Consider the following 16,722-nt stretch of genomic DNA (forward strand, 5'->3'; position numbering starts at 1 on the left):
GAACAACTGTGAGAAGCAAAGGAGTACTTCTTTGAGATAAATATTAAAGAAATTAAAAATAGCATATGATCCTTGCTAAAATCAAAATTCTTTCAGATGTTGTTTTTCTAAGTAATGAGATAGTGGTTTCTTGGAAATGGAAATGGTCTTATTAAAATGGCAGCAGAAAGAAGACAGCTTACTCATTTGCCATCTAAATTAAAAAGTACTTTTCAAAGTAAAGCTAAGTTCTGGTTTTAAAATGGCTGAGTGAAAATTTCTCTTTTCTCTCCCTTTCTTGGAAATCATTTGAAAATAAAAATTGAAGGAGAAGTCTGAAATATAAACTCATTTTCTTTGGTCAAATTAGATTTGTAACCTGGAACTTCAATAAATGAGCTAGGACTGCCCAGGGCCCAGGATGATCAAACACGGGATGGTTAAGGTGCAGAGGTCCCATTTGTGGGAGCTCCAGACCTCACACAGAACCTGCACAGCAGGAACTGTATGTGGATGGCAGCGGGATTGAGCCAAGATCCTTGACACCCACCAGGGAGCAGCAGTATGGCAGAGGCAAGGCATCTTAGCAGGTGTGTTCTGGCAAAGGAGAGACTGCGTCCTGGGCAGCTTCATGATTACCCGGATTACCCGTGCTTGTCTGTTGGCTGGGGACCAGAGGGCCCAGAATTATTTGCATGCATGCACACAAATCTACATTTCAATAAGGGTATTGTAACAAATTCATTCCTCTCTCCCCCTCCACCCCCCTACTCCCTCTCTCCTGTTCCTTTCCTCTCTGCCTCTCTCCCCTCTTTTTCTCGGAAGAGACTCCTTGCAGAGTCAAAGAGAATTCTTTTTGGTCTCAAACCTGCTCTGCTCTTTTCCTCAATAGAAGCTGCAAACAATTACTCCAAGAAGAATTCATCTCATTCTATGATGAACAATTGTGAAAGGGAACCAGTATAAGGTTTATAGGGAAAAGAAATCAGGGGAAAGATGGGGAAAGAAACAGGAAAAAAAAATCAGGTAAAAGACACATCAGAAAAATATTCTGCTGTGAAGCAGATGAAAGCTGTGATAAAAATATAATTATCAACTCAAGGAATTTAATAAAACAATTAACTCTTTAAGATAAGGACTCAAGGAACAGAGATAAGAATTCTGAGAAGATAAAGCAAGATAATAGAAGATGAAGCATAAAGTAGGTAGCAGAAGTGAAAGAGAAAAATGAAGACCAAACTAAAAGCCTAAAGAAAACAGGTGTCATTAAAAACATACTGAGCACCATGGAACAGTGAGAAAATTGAGCGGGTGGAGAGGGACAAAGAACTGAAAAAGGTTAGAGAAGCTGAAAAGGATTATTGGTTTTCCTGAGGAAAATAAATGGAGGAGAAAAATATTCAAATATATAGCGGCAAATACTGTATATACTTTAAAAGAGACACAATTCTATGTCTTATTAGACAGGCACATGCTATAGGAGGAAAAAATGATACAGCTTTGGACACATATTAGCCATGTCCTAATTTCCCAGAGAAATAATGTAAGACCCACTCATACTGTCAATTCAGTAAAAAGGCAAGTGGTAAATGTTTCTAAACATGCCAGATTTATCCCCTGAATTTTTACTTAAGATATTACTAAAGGAAAAACTTCAGCCCAATGAGAGCTGAGAAGAGAAAGTAGAATCTAAAAAATGACAGTGAAAATGAATTAACTGTATAATCAAGACTGAAACATCTATGAATTTATGGTAACTGAAAGAAATGGAACTACTATTAATAATATCAAAATAGAGATCTCTAACTAGGAAGAGTTTATTACGTTAAAAGGAATATAAAATGGAGAATAGGGCTGGGGATTTAGCTCAGTGGTTTTGCTGCCTGCTGCATAGACACAAGGACTAGAGTTTGATCCTTGGTACCAAAAACAAAAAACAAAAACAAACAAACAAAAAAAATAGAATGGAGAATAAAATATATACTGATTCTATAGCTATTAGGCAGGTAGTCAAATATTTTTAAAGTTAACTAATCATGTATATTTAAGGGTGCAAATAAGTGTATTAAAAGTACAAATACAACAGAAAAAATGTAAATACTATATACAAAACAAAGGAAAAACACAGATCATTAAGGATATATAGAAAAGCAAATTAAACAATAAAAACAGAACATAATAGAAGTAATAGCAAACATACACATGGAAATAGGTTAAACTCATATATTACAAGATTTGCCTTCAGACTGGATAAAAATTCAACTATAAGCTATATAAAAGATACACACCTAATTTCAATTAGAAAAAATTGAAATAATTATGAAAACATAAAACAAGACAGATTCTTTACAATGGTAAAGGGTATAATACACAAAGTTTGAGTCAGCAGCCATAAACACAATTGTGTCAAATAGTAACAAAATCAATAAGATAAAAACCACAGGATACTCAAGGACAGACAAAATTATATTCAGAACAGGACTCTCACTGCATCTCTCTCTGCCCATGTCAGGTTTATTGGATAATAAAACAGTAAGACTTAAATATACTCAAGGACAGACAAAATTATATTCAGAACAGGACTCTCACTGCATCTCTCTCTGCCCACGTCAGGTTTATTGGATAATAAAACAGTAAGACTTAAATAAGCTAAATGAAAGTGAGAAAAAAATTAAGATGACTGGGCCGGGGATTTAGCTCAGTGGTTTTGCCGCCTGCTGAGCAAGCACAAGGGCCCAAGTTCGATTTCCAGTACCAAAAAAAAAAAAAAAAATTAAGATGACTATCTATACTAAAAATATAAGATTAGCACTTTTAAGCATTCCTAAGAAAGTCATAGGAATACTATAAATTAGCTGTAAAAAATGCAAAGATAACCTGAATAACGAAAAAGTAGACACACAATAGACAATATTCTCTGCTCAGAATCCTAATAAATAAAAATGCTATCACTTGAAAAATTAAAAACTATCAAATAACTCCTGGAACAAAGATGTAAAAACCAGAATTAATGAGTAGTGATAAATAAGGTTAATGGAAACTTTGTGTAGCAGTCAGAAGACACAGAGCATGGCTCAGGCAATGTTCAGAGGAAGTCTCAGCTGTAAGTAATGACACTTAAAAAACAAAGCATTAAAATCTCTTAGGAAGTGTGAATAACAACAATTGAAACCTAAGGGAAGTAGAAGAAAGATACTAATTTTTATTTATGAATTTAAAAATACTTAGGAATTAAAAAAACTTTCAAAATAATTATCATCTAACTAAAAAATGAGAAAGAGCACAAACACACAAAGTTGGAAAAGAAGATGGAAAAATAATGACTGCATTAGAAGATATTACAAGATTTTGCTCAAATATGAAAACCTGAATTAAAATGGACAACTTTCCAGGAAAGCATGAATTACTAGAGTAGTAGAGACAAGAGAGAAAAATCTGAAGAGAAGAAACAACAAAAAGTATCAAAGACTGCCACCAAGAAGCATGAATGCCATATCATTGGCTTCTGCTCAGCCCATAAGAAGTTAATTTACCAGGTAGCATTCAGACCCAAACATGAGAAAAAGAACTACTGACCAAAACTACTGACCAATCTCATTTATGTACAAAGAGGAACAAAACAATATGCCTAAATAAGCAGAATTGTGTGACACACTAAATATATACCAACCAAGTACAGTTCAAATGCAAGAATGTCTCAATGCTATGAAATTTACTGATATAATTCAACACACTAGAAAGATTCAGCATGATTTGTAATAGTTAAATCTTGGAGGCAGCCTATGTATCCACCAACAGATGATTGGATGAAGAAAATGTGGTCTTTACACACAATGGAGTACTTCTCCGCCATAAAGAAAGATAAACTTGATTCATTTGTATGAAAATGGATGCACTTCAAGACCATAATGTTAAGTGAAATAAATAAGACACACAAGCTTAATCAAAATGGTTCTCTTATATGAGAAATCCAAATTATAAATAAATAGCAAAATAAAAGATAGAAGGAAGTATGGAGATGGAGAGAGTGGGGAGGAAGATGAAGGAAAGGAGATGATAAAAGGAATTAAGATGTGTCATGTACATATACCAATTCCACATAAAGAAGGTAAACATTATGCACTGTAAACATGTACTAGTAAAAATACACCATAAGATAACTCCATAGCTGGCCCTGAAATATTCATGATACCACTGAAAACATATCATGGCAAATGAGGAAAGATTAAATCAATTCCAGTTAAAGTCAGGAACAAGACAAGAATGTATACTATAGTCACTACTCTGTATCATCATCCTAGAGGTTGTAGTCAGTTCAATTAGATAAAGAAATAAAATATATATTATTTAGTAAGAAGGAGGCTTAACTTGTCATTTTTCTCAAAAGATATGACAATATGTACAGAAAACCTAAAATACTCAATTGAGAAATTATTTCCACTTGTAAGAAAGTTACAAAAAGTGGCTCTTCAAAATCAATAAACAAAATCCAAAAGTTAGCTCTAGTACATGTAAATAAACATAATTGCTAGAAAATATCATGAAATAATTGTGTTCACAGTAGCAACTTTACAAAAGGATGCCTAAGCAGAAACTTAGCAAAACATGAAATAAAACTTTAAAACCATACTGAGAAACAGAGAAGACGTGGGGAAAACAGAGAAGAGCAGAAAGTCCACATATTATACAAATGTTAGTCATCACATAACAAATTATAAAGCTTCACTCATTAAAATAATTTGGTAATAATATATAGATAAATCAGTATGGGCCAGGGATTTAGCTCAATGGCACCACACCTGCCGCGCAAGTGCAAGGTCCTGAGTTCAATTCCTGGTACTAAAAAAAAAAAAAAAGAGAATCAGTGAGGTAATGAAACTGAGAGCCCGAAAATAGATCTAAGTATTTTTGCAGAGTTTGGTTATGGTTACAGAAAAAGACATTTCATATAAGGGAGAATAAGTTATATAATAACAATTATTAAGAAAATTAGGTAGCAATATGGAAAGAATTCAGTTGGATAAAAATGTAAGGATCACGTATCTTACATTAAAATAAATTCCAAAGCAACAAAATTTTGATTTCTACAAAAGGAAATCATAATATATTAAAATAAAATATGGGAGAATTTTTTAAAATATCTCAAAGTCAAAAAGACCTTTCTAAAAGCTATAAAGGAAAAAGTTTCTGCAGAATATTAAGTACTTGCATGCATAAAACATGATAAAACCAAAAGTTATATTATAAATTGGAAGATAGTTATATTAAAATGAATCATACCACAATTTGGAGGAAGGATTACAGTAAATTAAAATTAAAATTAAATGACGGTTTTATTTCCTGTATAAAGTATTCCTATAGGCCATAATAGCAATAATCCAATAAAAGATGTGACAGGTACAAAGGACACAAACAATTCATTGCTAAGGAAATACAAACGGCATTAAAACACTTTTGAAGACATTCCCTTTCTTCACCATGAGAGAATGCAAGTCAACACCACAATAAAATACCATGTTTTATCTATCAGATTGGCTAAACTCAAAAGTTTGATAAATATGTGTTGGGGAGAATGCAGGGAATCAGTCACTCTCGTAATTATTGGTGAAAATATAAATTAGCATAACTCTGTAAAGGACAGTGGGCAAATGTATGAAACTTTAACATGTATTTTCCAATTCTAGGAACTTCTCTTTCCAATAATTTGTGAAGAAAAGCATGTACAGTGACATCCATTTCAACATTTTAAAAAATATTTAAAGACTAGAAATGACTTATATAGTCATCATCTGGGAACTAGATAACAAGTAATGATTTATATTCTCTAATGGCATGCTAGATAGCTATTAAAAAAAATATGTTAGAGCCGGGGATTTACCTCAGTGGCACCGTGCCTGCCTTGCAAGCGCAAGGTCCTGAGTTCTATACCCAGTAACAACAACAACAAAAGAATATGGTAGCCCTATGTATATTAATATGAAATAGCCTTCAGGTTATAGTAAATGAATGATAAGCAGCAGAAGTGTATCTAAACCTAGAGTGCCTTCACTGGTGCTGTGCATTTTCACATACATTCTTAAGCATATGTGTGCGCACATATGGCCTATGTAGGAAGAATGCACAACAACTAAATGGCCTGAGAATGGGGTGTGAGGAAGACTTACTTTACACTGCATATCTTTTTTACACTTTTGGAAATAGGTATCGTGTGCACTGTCACCTATTCCAAAAATTAATTGAGAATGTAAAACTCATGGGCTCCCAACACAGAGAACTCTATTTGGAAGAACTGTAAAGAAATATTTTTTAAAAGAAGGTTTTGTGTTATCTGAATTAGGAGAATGCTCGATGCCTAAAAGGTAAATACAGATGAATTAAGAGGACAATTAAAATCATCTTGGTGACTTGATCCAATTGAGGAGCTACTAGAACTATGGTGGGCATCACCACATGCAGACTTTTGCTGCAACTGAACTCACTCCTACAGCCATGTACAAGTGTTAGAGGTGGCTGACCAAAGGCATAGTAAAATAGGCAAGAGTGGAATAAAATGGTTCTCCTCAAACCAATCATAACCCTAAGGTATAACTCTTATTAACACACAGGTAGCATGTAACAAGAGATGGTTTTAAGACATGATTCCCTATTGGGCATAAATCATATGTAAGTTGGTTCCAGTTGTAACTGATCCTTGCTCTTCATCAGTTGCAAGAACACAAGGATTCTGTCCAGGAGGTACACAGGTCTGAAGTAACAACTGATGGTTTTGTTCCCCTAGCTACAAAATACTGCACCTCCAGTTCCTATAGACCGCTATTCTGCCCACCATTCTTTGGTATGTAATTTACATGAATAATGTTAAAATGACTACAGATCAAACACTATCATTTAAAACTCAATGAGCATCCATGAACAACAGGAATGCAGAGTACCTGGCATGAACCTAGTTTACACTTTAGCCTTCCTTCTAGAAGTCCGCAGGTAAATTTCTAAAACTTTTAGGGCATATACATTTGGGTGAAAGCCAGAACACCAATAAGTCATGATAAACCTGTTAAAAGGTGAGGAAGGTGAATTTTAAACTCATGTTTTAGGTAATTATCTTACCTATTTCTGAAGCTACTTTATTTTGCCACTGAATTGCTGTAAAGCAGCACAATTAAGACGTTCAAATCTTAAAAGAATGTTAGAAAAAACAACCTAAGGGGCAGTGGAGACTTAAAATTTAATTTTGTTTCATTAAGAGGGAGTAGAAAGCACACCACTGGTTCTTTTCCTTGATTTTCCCATATGAGGGAGGAAACTGTCCTGTGCTCTGATAGGGCAGTAACAGTTTATGTCAAACACATAGGAAAGAACCAGTATCATTTTACATTATAAATTTATTCCCTGAGCTTATGTGGTTGGTGTCTTAATACTGATGGACACTGGGGCTAAGGGTTTAGTTCACTGGTAGAGCATTTGCCTCCCATGCACAAGGCCCAGGGTACTATGCTCAGCACAAATAAAAGAGACAAACACATGGAAGATTGTTTTGTTAAACAGTTCATTAACAAAACAGTTCAAATGTTCTGACTATACTCCCTATTTAGTCATTCTGATTTTTACTTATATAATTACCTTTCACACCCCAAGACAACTCTGCATGACAGAGTCACAGATGAGTAAAGGAAGGCTCAATGATGTAAAGTAGTCACACTCAGGTCAAATAGCTGGGTTGTGACAAAACAAAATGGAACCTAAATGAGTCTGATCCAAAATCAATGCCTTTTCTACTGCTTCCCTAGCTTTTTCCAAGTACACCGATCTCTGCGTAGTCCATGCAAAGCAGTAAATATTGATTATTTTCATTGACATGTAATAATGGTACATATTTATAGGTACAGTGTGACAATTCAATACATGTATACAATGAGTAATGATCATATTTACTGACCTTCCACTTGTTAGTCACTATGTTGGTCACTAAGTAAAACTCTGAACGTAATTACAAGTAATTAATAAATATTTAATGAATAAATAAATCTACAGATACATGATTCTTATCCACACATGATAGCTCATAATAACTGCTGATGGTTACTTATTGAGGGTTACTATATGCCAGGAACTTTTCTAGGAAAAGGCAGCAAAGGGGTGGGGGAGGTAACAAGAAAGCATATGGTATATAAAAAAACCAAAATACTTTCCAGTGTATCAGCAATCAGCAGTAAAAAGGTTTTTAGATTCCCTTACAAAAAGACGGAACTACTCAAATTGTTTTTTAAAAATATTGGTATCTTCTTTACAAGAAGCACTGCCAAAATAAAATGATGCTTCAAAGTTGAAAATGGAAAAATGAAAATAAAAGCAAGAGACTGAAAAATTGGTGTGAAATACTCATACACTGCTGACGCACATGTGAACTAGTGCAACCACTTGGCAAAAGGTTGCCTCTCAAAATGTGAACGCAAAATTTTACCATGATTTCACCAGCAATTCCACTGAAGGGATCTACCCAAGAAAAGTGCAAACATATGTTCACAAAGACTTTCACAGAAGCATTACTCACAATAAAATGTGGAAATGACTCAAATGTCCATCACCTTATGAATGGATAAACACAATACCATATAACAGAGTATTATTCGGCAATGAAAAGAAATGGAGTACTGATGGATGGTGTAATGTGGATGAACCTTAAAAATATGGTGCTAAGGAAAGAAGCCAATCCAAAAAACCTCACATATATGAAATGTCCAAAATATGTAAGCAACAAATAAAAAGTAGATTTGTGATAGGAACTGCAGAGGCAGGAAATGACTGTATATGGGTTTCTTTTGGGCTAATGAAAATGTCTTAAATTAAATAATGGTGATGGAAGCACCTTTGTGAATATTCTAAAAACCACTGAGATTTTATACTTTAAAAAGGTGCCTTTCATGTTATGTGAATCATATCACAATAAAGCTGTTAATAAAAAAACCCCAAACTGATGCGTCTTTTTTTCTTTTTTTTGGTACTGGGGATTGAACTCGGGACCTTGTGCTTGCGAGGCAGGCAGCGGAACCACTGAGCTAAATCCCTAGCCCTGATACATCATTATTAATATCAGGCAAATTAGAATCTAGGGCAAAAAATATCAATAGAAATATAAACACTTTGGAAACATAAATGAAAGGTAATTGCTTCCTGGGTCACCGACAAGTAAAAACCACGGCTGCAGGAGGGTATGGGAGAGTTGTGCCGTGTGCCAGTGTAGGAGTCTGTGGATGTGGTCATAGAGCCAGGCTGTCAGAGGTGGGCTTTACTTGAGAGTTTTAGATCAATCCACAATGTATGCATGGATGGAAATACCACAGTGAGTCCCATTAATATGTGTTAATAACAATTTGAAAAGACTTTGTTAGACATTTGTGATTTCCAAACAGCACACTGGAGAAACCTATATATGGCAAACAAATTGTAAGGAGAAGAAACAGCAAACAGACCAATTTGGAAATCCAGATGAGCAAGAAAGGGTGTTTATTTGAATTAGGGTAACAGTAATGAGATAGAGCCAAGGAGAAAATTAGAATGGATGTCTAGGATGGGAGAGAAGGAAGAGCCCAGGAAACTCTAGGACTCCTTAGTGTTAAAGAAAAGCAGGAGAAAGTGATGGTGGTGGTGGTGGGGGGTGACAAATGAGCAAGGACGAGCAAGTTGAATTTGAAACCCTGAGTTTAGGGTATTTTGTCAAATGGCAATTTTAGATCTGATATTCAGAAAAGGAGCAAGGCCAGTGACAGTGAGTTAGGAATCTTCACAGAGGCAGTTGGATGTGTTTCCTTCTCTAGTGCTAATTCCATAAAGACCTAGAGATGTATAACATTTAACCCTAATGAGTCACCTGCTGTCATTTCTAAGTAACTCGAGGACGTGAGTTACAATGGCGATCAGTGAGGAGATCTGTACTAGTGGGCGTCTACTCAATCATTTCCTCTTCCTCCTCACAGCACTAATTGGAAGGAAGCGTTGCAATTTATGCAACTAAAATATTTTATTTCTCAGATTCATATTTGAAGTAACCTTGTAACACTTTTCTGACCAGTGAAATTTAAGTGGTAGTTTGGGAAGGGTATCACTTTCAAAAACATCCTTAATCAAATGACTTTCATTCTTTAGTAATTTGCACTTTCCTTTCTTCTTGCCTAGAGAATAGATGTTAGCTTAGGGACACAGCAGCTATCTTGTAACCATGAGGCAACTAGATTTAGAATGAAGTCCTACAGGCTGAGGATTGAGAAATGGGGAAATGAAAGAGGTTGGTCTCTAACAGCATTGTGTGAGGTGGGCTCCTGCACCAGCCAGGGACTGCCTTTGCTGGGAGTCTAGTTCCACATAACAAATAAACTTGTGTCTGCCCCTCAAATATGCTGAGTGTTACATTTTACAAAACATAACAGTAAAAGACAAAATCCCATTAATCCCCTTTCAAATGCTATCCGTCACTTGCAACACACTTATCCCATTGTTCTTGCCACTTTCTGAAGCAGTTCTGGAAGTCCTTTTTTTGCGAATGTCTTTAGTTGTGTTGTTGCAGCTACTCGATGTCCCGAATCAATTAAAAATGTTTACCGTTCATGGTCATTTTGATTTGGGGGAAGAGCCAGAAATTACGTGGCACCAGATCCAGCGAATAAAGTGGATGGGGACTCGCTGTCATGTTTTTATGAGCCTGCCTTTGCATCGGGTGGCATTTCACAGCAGCGTTCACTGTGTTTTTTGATCACACCTCATAAAGACACTTAGGAAAGAGCACTTCCAAAACTGCTTGACAAAGTGCCAAGAACAATGGGATAAGTGTGTTTGAAGTGAGGGGAAGTATTCTAAGAGAGATTGATGGGAATGTCTTTTATTGTTGTAAATTTAAAAAAATTGAAACATTCGTCACATTTTTCAATCACCTCACACATATATAAAACATATATGTAGTATGTGTAAAATGTACATATGGAAAAAGACTGAAACAATATGACCACTATTATTTCAATTATAAAAGGTTTTAAAAATTCAATATCGTTTATTTTTATTAGCACTAAACTTTTTTCTTTTCCAAGTAAGGTGGTAAAAATTGCAGCTAAAGGGAAACCCTGAAGTACTAACACCAAGAAAATTCATGACTACATAATCTATTAATGAACGTATGAGCATAATGACATCCTCAGACCTTTTCCGGATGATGTGAACTGATCTGGTTCTTAATTTAATTGGATTCAACCAGAGCCAATATTCTCATAGATGAGGTGTCCATTTGGCACTCAGAAGAATTATCATCTTTGGAAGGAAGAATCTTTCTACTCTCTCAGGCACTCAGCAAGCCTAGCTAAGAAAATAGCAAGCCCCTGGACCACATAGAGGAGCATTTAGTGGGGTGTGCCCTGGGATTATGTCTCTGGAACTGCAGTCTATCAAGTTCTAGGAAACACTTACTCTACGACAAAACTTCCATTGTGTTTAGGGAGGGACCAGGCAGGGAGGATGTTGAAGACTTGGATCTCTATGGCAACAGGAACTGCTTTGAAGAGCTGCCAGGAGAAAGTTATCCCAGGTTTCAGGACCAGGAAAAGCTATGTAACTGATCTGTTTTTATCTCATGGTCGCTGTGGATCGGGTAACTATTTCCTTTTTGTTTTGGCTGCTGGGAAGCTCTAACAATTTTTTAATCCTATTTGTGGAAACTGCTTTCACCTTATGATATATTCTTGTTCTCTAAATTACCTCTAACTCTATCTAAGTCTCTATTCTCTGAATGCCCTTTAGCCCAGTTCATAGCCTATTAATTTTATGTTGTTTACTCCATTATGTTTTCATTACTGGGGATTGAACCCAGGGCCTCATGGATGCTAGGCAAGTGCTCTACCATTGAGCTACACTTCTGGCTTACTACCTGTTTTTGAAAAGTCCTCAAGTGCTTTATGGAACAGAGAATATTGAGAGCAAATAACTTTTAAAAGCACAAATCATCATCATAATAAAATTTTTGGTAATTTATTGAATATTGACATAAATAAGGCATTGTCCTCAGTATTGAGCCTATCTTATTTAGCCTAAATATGAGATAAATACTTTTATTATTCTCATTTTACAGTCTACAAAACTAGGGCAGAGAGAGGTTAGTAACTTGTCTAAAATCATACAGCAAGTTAGTGATAAGTGGAAGACTCAAGCCCAGATATCCTAAATAGCATAAGTTATTCAAAAGAAAAATAATATTTAATCTCTTGAAGAATTAGAGGCCTTCTGATCTTACAGGCTGAGCTTAGCATCCTTGAGCCCTAAAGGCAAAACATATACATTTCATCCATACAATGCTAAATGGCCCACATCAGCAGAGAAAAATGAAACAATGAAAGTTAGAATAAAAGATCTAAAACACAATCAGCTTTTCATCTTGAAACACTGTTAAAGATGTTCATACATTCACTCATTCACTCACTCAATCATTCATCCCACAACATTTAGGGAGGACTCACCATGCGCCAGACACGGTGCAGGTGCTGGGAACAGAGATAAAACAGACAGAGCACCTGCCCTCCAGGAACTCAAGTACAAGGGAGAGCCAGGTGGATCATGGGCATCATGGGACTAGCATGAGAGGACTCAAAGGAGACCAGAGCAGGACACGCGTGATCATTCTGAGACCTGCTTAGCCCTTGGTCTCTGTGTTCCCTTTAGGAATGGGAGGAAGGATAACTCTGCTTCCTCACAGGGCTCTTGTGATCATTTTGTACAGATGAAGCTTTCAGCCCAGGCCCCTCATGAGTTGCTCACAGCTCCTAAGGAGCAGTGAGGGGCAGGCTGGACCCTAGCTCAGATGCACACATGCATGTGAACACCTGCTTCCAGAAACTCAAAATTCTGAGGCTGGCTGCTGTCCCCTCCCACCTAAGGCTGGGCTGACTCTTACTCACAGTCCATAGGCAGGCTTCTCTTCTGGATGCCACCATGGTGGATTCAGGGTCTCACTGGCATGCATCGCCCACACAGGATGAGTATTTCTTTGAGATGCACTTGAACGTCTTCCTCCACAGTGCTTGGCTCACATAATGCCCGCCCAGTGTTTGTGCCCCATTTGCTCTGTTTTCCTTTATCTCCCTGACACTTGAACTCTGCAGTTCACTACACAATTCCTCATATGCTGCACCTGCTCTGCATCAGCTGGGAAGCACATGTCTCATCGGTTCTGTGCAGTGGCAAAGTAAGAAGTAATTAATCATTTTCTCACTATCACTCTTATTTGATAGTTCCCTCTTCAAGTTTATTTTGCTATGCTATCAGCAAAGTCAGTCAAATATTACTATTCCTTTTTAAATATTCCAGCAGCCAGATGGCAGGAACACTACTGTGACAAGGCAAAACTTGCCTAAAGATAACTTTGTGATGCATAATCACACTTGATGGCACTTGGCTGAGGGAACTCACCCAGCGATGCCTCCATAGATGCCCCCACTTAACCCAGCATCTACATCAAACCCTCATAATTCCAAAAATCAGACAAGCACTCAACTCTGTGATGGGTAAAACAAGCATGTTTCTATTTCTCTAACTTCTACATTTTAGGCAGAATTATAAAATCACTAGAACACACATTTGGACAAATTTCTCCCTAGACATAATCTTACTGTACCCTAAAGTTTATATATATGTATATGTATAAAAGGTTTTGCTACAAAACAAAGTTTCTGCCTTCTTCCTAGTTATTTTTCTATGTTTTTAGCTGTAACATTAATAAATATATTTATAAATTCAAGAATACAAGAAAAATTGACTGTTCCTCCTTTTGTTCTCTTCAATTGTTAATCTAATTTTTGTTTCCCAGATCTTTTCTAGGTTCTATTATTGATTCTTTGTGTGTGTTGGAGTGACTGCAAAAATCACAACCTGTACTATATGGATTCTGAACAATACATCTCCCAAATAAGAGCGTTGCCAGGCTGGACCAGCTGGCTCTCTTCTGTTCCTAAAACTGTATGTTCTTAGACACACTTCCTCCATCCCTTCTGCTGCTGGCGAACTTAGTGTAGCACAATGTCACTCTCACAATCACATGGAAACAGACTCCTGGAGGAACAAAAAGGAGGGACCCTGCGGCCCTACTGCAGCTCTACTGCAGCCCTGTATTTCTGGTAAGCTACCCTACAAGCCTGTCACCCTAATGTTCTGCCCTGTTTGGGGTGCCTCCAAATTGCCTGTTAATGGTGTGGTGCATGTCTAGAATTTAAGCCTATGTTCCTGGGTTCTTATTCTCAGATTCCTTGAGCAAGTCATTTAATCTGTCATTTTTTTTTGTTCTCATCTGTAGAAAAGGCACAATAATAACACCTCCCTTTCAAGACCTGTTGAGAATCATACAAGGTAACACATGAACAGGCATTTTGCAAAGTGGATGTGCCATTTCCTGTTATTTCTGAACTTTATTTTGCTCCCCTGGCCTCCTCTATTTTTCCTGCTTTGGTTTCTGTGGTTTTTAAATGTATCTTTAAAACACATTAACTGGAAAACTGCAGCAATCTGTGCTACCACAGTGAGTGGATTTTAGTATTAAACATTTATTTACTTTTTTATTGAGGTAAAACTTACATAAGTAAAGTTCACAAGTCTCAAGGGTCTACGTCCCTAAATTTGCATATGTACACACCTATGTGCCCACCACGTAGGGCAAGGTGGGGAAGATTTCCAGTACCCGGAGCCTCCCTCCTCCCCTGACTGGGTCAGTACAAGGCCCAAAGGCAGAGCCTCTTCTGACCCTGTCCTTTGGGTAGAGTTTTGGTTTTGTTTAAGAGAAGCCTGCAGTCTCAGTGATAACGATGAACACTGACGCAAGACCTGTACCTCAGTCTTCCTCTAAAGTGACAAAGGATTCTGGCAAAGAGGAGACTGAGGAGCACAAACTTTCTAATTCACACAGGTGGGGCAAACAAAGGCCCTCGTTTACCCCCAAGGAAGTGAGGCACAGAAAGGCAAAGTGACAGCCCTACTTCCTGCTATAGAGTGACTTTCCTTCCAAATGCAGCCGGTCCCCAAAGCAGGGCTGCTGCCGGTCTGTCCCAGCGCTCCAGGAGCTGTTCTCCCGGCCCTTTCCCGAAGAACTTCTTTCCAGGGAGCGTGCACACTCGGTCCCCACGCCCGGCCCGGGCACACCCACGCTGCGGGCAAGCCACCTCAGAAGGCGCCGTTCCTATGAGCCAGCGCCTGCCAGCCCACGGAGACCTGGCCAGCTTCCCCAGAGATGCCAGGCGGCGGGGCGCCCACCCCTCTCCGGATAAATCGAGCAGGGGTGTCTGCCACCTTCTCCCCGACCCCTCCAAAGGACTCTAAACCCCTTCTGCGGCCAGATGTCATCTGCTGGCACACAGTCTGACTACTGACTCCAGGCCCGGAAGGGGAGTCCGGACACCTGCGCTCGGCACCCCACCCGGTCCCCCTCACCAGAGCTGTGTGACCTTGGGCAAGTCATTTCTCATCTCTGGAGTTGGCTTCCTCACCGGGGGCTGCTTCTGTATTTCCAGAAGCACCTCTGGCTCCATGATTCCCTAGCCCTAGCCTTCCCGCGACAGCCCCCATCCCAGAGAGACCCCGGCCTTTTGTTCAGGGGTGGGGGAAGGAAAGCGTCGAGAAGGACCAGGCCGAGGAGGCCTTGCCGCCAGGGCCTGTCACGGGAGAGTCGGGTCCCGGGAAGTCACCAGGCAATCCCGTGGTGACCTGGTTCCTTCCGTGGTCCCTTCCTGGCCCGGTCCGGGAGGTGTGGTGGACAGCGGGTGTCGGGCGCTAGGGCTGCAGCCCGGCGGAGGTCTCTTGGGCCCTGGCACTAGCGCAGCACCTCTGCCTCCGCCTGAGGCCACTCTGGCTGGGGACTGGCCTGAGCGAGCCACGACACCACCCTTTCCCCGTAGGGCACTGATCGGTACACGCGCTCGGAGCCGCTACCTGCCGCTGGCCGTGCTGAGTCAGGCTGGTCTCGAGCTCCCGCCGCCGTTCCCGCCGTCGCCTGCCGGTTCCGGACTCCGTCCCGCAGCGCCCGTGCTCCAAGGCGGAGCCAGTGCAGCCGCTGCGCTCCGTGTGTCTTGCTCTTGCCCGGCCCAGCTCTGGTGTTGCTGGGACGAGGAGGCGGGGCCGTCGCCCCCACCTGCTCTCGGGTTCCAGCCCGGCAGCCGCTGCAGCCTAGCTAGCAGGGACGCTGCCCGGGCGGGCGGGGTCGCTCTGGCACCCGGGAGGCGGGCCCAGCGCGCGACTCGCCTCCCAGGTACAGAGTCCCCAGCCTGAGCTGCGGGGAGCTCGGGACCTCGGGCTAGAATTCCCCAGATAGGGGCTGTTCTGCGGGCGACCTATGGCCCAGCTCAGCCACTCTGGGGACACACCACTCTTGCCATTCATTCCCAAATTCACGAGCCCATCCTTAGCTCAGTCGGTGTCATAAGTAAATAGGAACAAAAGAGGGAGCAAGGTAGCCTCTTGCCCTAGTGGAATTGCCCTAGTAGTTTGGAAAGGGAAGCCAACCTGTGTGCGATTGAAACACAGAGTCGTGTGTGTGTGTGTGTGTGTGTGTGTGTGTGTGCGCGCGCGCGCGCGCGCGCGTGAGCGCGCTCTTGCGCGTGGGTGTGTGTGTCCTGAGGTCTTGTGAGCACACAAAGAGGAGGCACCCTATCCAGACATGGAGGGCAGGTCAGAGGTTTCTCCAGCAGTTGATGGCACTCCAGAGAACTGAAGGGCAAGCTCATGTTA

The 16,722-nt window shown here is 39.7% G+C and overlaps 1 protein-coding gene across 7 annotated transcripts in view; it reads right to left on the reverse strand.

The window, feature by feature from the left end:
- Positions 1–16,189, reverse strand: part of Wipf3 (WAS/WASL interacting protein family member 3) — a 127,732-nt gene extending 111,543 nt beyond the window's left edge. For 6 of the 7 annotated variants that reach the window (XM_087206586.1, XM_021254078.2, XM_087206587.1 and 3 more), the window contains exon 1: positions 15,928–16,189. The gene's annotated coding sequence lies outside the window, so the exon portion shown is untranslated. Of the gene's footprint in view, positions 1–12,911; positions 13,034–15,927 lie in introns of those variants that run through there. The other variant, XM_021254077.2, reaches the window with a different exon arrangement.
- Between the last annotated feature and the right edge of the window lie 533 nt (positions 16,190–16,722).

Source organism: Heterocephalus glaber, unplaced genomic scaffold (assembly GCF_053883595.1).
Source record: "Heterocephalus glaber isolate CG9 unplaced genomic scaffold, H.glaber_assembly_v1.0 deba00000676, whole genome shotgun sequence".
Taxonomy (NCBI): domain Eukaryota; kingdom Metazoa; phylum Chordata; class Mammalia; order Rodentia; family Bathyergidae; genus Heterocephalus; species Heterocephalus glaber.